This window comes from Apodemus sylvaticus, chromosome 22 (genome assembly GCF_947179515.1).
Source record: "Apodemus sylvaticus chromosome 22, mApoSyl1.1, whole genome shotgun sequence".
In the NCBI taxonomy this organism is placed as follows: domain Eukaryota; kingdom Metazoa; phylum Chordata; class Mammalia; order Rodentia; family Muridae; genus Apodemus; species Apodemus sylvaticus.
The window spans coordinates 9,903,197-9,906,513 of NC_067493.1; the positions used below are offsets into that span (position 1 = coordinate 9,903,197).

General features: G+C 38.0%; 1 pseudogene; it reads left to right on the forward strand.

Annotated features, from left to right (window-relative positions):
• Positions 1–239: 239 nt before the first annotated feature.
• On the forward strand, positions 240–1,216 carry LOC127673286 (olfactory receptor 10C1-like; annotated as a pseudogene).
• The last annotated feature ends 2,101 nt before the right edge of the window (positions 1,217–3,317 follow it).

Genomic DNA, 3,317 nt, shown 5'->3' on the forward strand with positions numbered 1-3,317 from the left:
CAGTGCCAGGACGACAAGGTTCCATCAGCTTCTGTAAATATTTGTACACTTTGCTCAGTACACTTTGGAATATCAACTAATGTGAAGAGAGAAAGTATTAGATGTGAAAATCTGTGAGGATAAATCATTTCTAAGTTTTGATTTTATGACTGCAGATAAAGATTCTGTCTCTGATGTAACTGAGGCTCTCAAAGTATTAAAAGGATAAATTTCCCTCATCTGCAAGAAACCTTCTAATGACTTACTGTTCTGTCTTCCAGATGAGTGTCAACTGCTCTCTGTGGCAAGTGTCTGCCAAACACTTTGTATTTGCTAAGTTCTCTGAGGTCCTTGGAGAATGCTTCTTCCTGTTCACCCTCATCCTCCTCATGTTTTTAGTATCACTGACAGGAAATGCACTCATAACATTTGCCATCTGTACCAGTTCAGCCCTGCACACCCCATGTACTTCTTTCTGGCCAACTTCTCTCTCCTGGAAATTGGCTACACTTGCTCTGTCATACCCAAGATGCTGCAGAGCCTTGTAAGTGAGGTCCGAGAGATCTCTTGGGAGGGATGTGCCACACAGATGTTTTTCTTCTCATATTTTGGTATAACGGAGTGCTACATATTGGCAGCCATGGCCTTGGACCGTTACATGGCCATATGCTCCCTATTCCACTATGCAACCCAAATGGGTCGTGGTGTATGTGCCCATTTAGCAATAGTTTCATGGGGAATGGGATCTATAGTAGGGCTGGGACAAACTAATTTTATTTTCTTTTTGGACTTCTGTGGACCCTGTGAGATAGACGACTTTTTCTGTGACCTTCCACCTGTCCTGGCGCTTGCCTGGTGGAGCTACATCCCAAAATGAGGCTGCCATCTTTGTGGTAACAATCCTCTGTATATCTAGTCCATTTTTACTTATCATTTATTCCTATTTCAGAATTCTGGTTGCAGTGCTGGTGATGCCTTCCCCTGAGGGGCGCCATAAAGCTCTCTCCACATGTTCCTCCCACCTATTTGTAGTCACACTCTTTTATGGCTCAGGATCTATTACCTACTTGAAGCCAAAGTCTAGCCACTTACCAGGAATGAACAAACTCTTGGCCATTTTCTACACAGCAGTGACACCATGCTGAACCCCATCATCTATAGCTTGAGGAACAAGGAAGTAAAGGGAGTGCTGAGAAGAACTCTGGGCCTGAAGAAAGTTCTGATAATAAGTAACTGAGGATCCTAAAGTGCTCCTGAACAAGTGCACAGTCTGTCAAAGCAAACAAAGAAAACCACTGTGGTTTTCTTGGCTGTCTTAAAACAATCTTTTAGAAACATAACTTTGTTTTAGAGTATTCTCTTTACTTGGCACTATTTTTAATTGTAAAAAATGGAAAAGTATGCTTGCTACTAAATAACTTTAGTAGGTTAATCCAGTACTTAACATTTTCTTCTGGCAGAATTTAAAATCACATGCTAATATCTCAGGAGCCTTACAAGTTCTCAGAATCCATTCTTAGCCATTGTTCAGCCCCTGATATGCCTGTTAACTCTGTACTCTACACAAGTTCTCAAAACATTGCACTTAACACCTTAATAATCCTATGAGGCAGGCTGGGGCAATGGCTCAGTGGTTAAGAGCACTGACTGCTCTTCTGAAGGTCCTGAGTTCAAATCTCAGCAACCACATGATGGCTCACAACCATCAGTAATGACATCTGATGTCCTCTTCTGGGGTATCTAAAGACAGCTACAATATACTCACATATAATAAATAAATAAATCTTTAAGGGGCTGGAGAGATGGCTCAGTGGCTAAGAGTACTGACTGTTCTTCCAATAGGTCATGTGTTCAAATCCTAGCACCCACATGGTGGCTCGCAACCATCCGAAAAGAGAAAAGACATCTGATGCTTTCTTCTGGTGTCTGAAGATAGTTACAGTGTACTCACATATAATAAATAAATAAATCTTTAAAAAAATCCTATGAGGCCATGTATTTCTTCTCATCAAAGTCATTAAATTCTTCAGAAGCAACTACATACACATGTAATGTAGAATTACATAGTTCTTTTGTAGATTCTATTTACAGAACATGTAAACATTCTAAGAATGCAAACTGTCAACTTTTGAAACTATATGCTACAAACCATTAATGAAAATGTATGGGAAGTAACTGTCAGCATTTTCTAAGATCTAAATGATTTTAAAGAAAATATTAGTGATATTACAGGAGAAGAAATAAAGACAAACAAAGTTATTGACATATTTGCAAGATTTTTTCTAAAATCTATAAGTTTATGTATGCGCATATGAATCAGAACACATTTGGAGATCTTCTGACAAATTATTTTTAAGTTATCTCAGCTCATTATGGGACAATTCCATATTCCTCAGTACATGTAAACCCATTGCATTGGACTGGAAGAGCTAAGCAGTTCTCAGGGTACTGATTTGTTAGCCTCTACTCTGTGTACTGTTAGATCAGTCCACACTCAAGGCTTTGAGCACCCAGGGCCTAAAATTGTGGGCATAGTTATAGTTCCTCCCCCCATGTATGATTTCCAGCAGGATAGGAGAAAAGAACTCCAGCCAGGTGATTCTCAACATCATAGTTTCAGATAAACACACACAGAAACACACACACAGACACCACACACATACATACACACACCACACAAACATACACATATGCATCATATACAGGAATTGAAATGGGTTTACAGGTGATGGAAGGCTAATATAAAAGGTCAGCTAGCATCAGATAATTGGATTCTGGGTGTCATTCCATGAGAAAAGAAACCATAGTTCCTTGGAGAAGTAGTAGGGTCATTTCAAAAATAAGACAACAAACCATCAAAATCATGAAGTAAATGCAACATGCTGAAAACACAAGGAGTCAATTTCAAAGAGCTTTCAATGGCCAAAGTTGAAGCACTTTGAGCACAATTAATCATAAAAGTTATTATAATGCACAAAATAAAATTATAATCAAATAAGTGTATAATGAAAGGAAGATAAAATTATAATTAAGTGTACAATAAATTTTAAAGAAATAAAAAAATTACCATTACACTAAAACTGCAGTAATGTTGTAGGCAGGATTCACCTAAACAGAAGGACAAAAATTATCTACTCCTCAGAATCATTCTTCAGAGCCTAATTACATGCATTAAATACCTTTAAGGTCATAGTGTTGGGGAAAAAAATCACTGAGTTGCTGAATACAGTGCCTAATGTTTTGAAGGATCACAGAACATTTCCATAGTCTGTAAGTACTTCTCCCAAGACTTCTATTACTTTAAAAGGAAATACAAAAGAAAAATGCTTTAAAATATT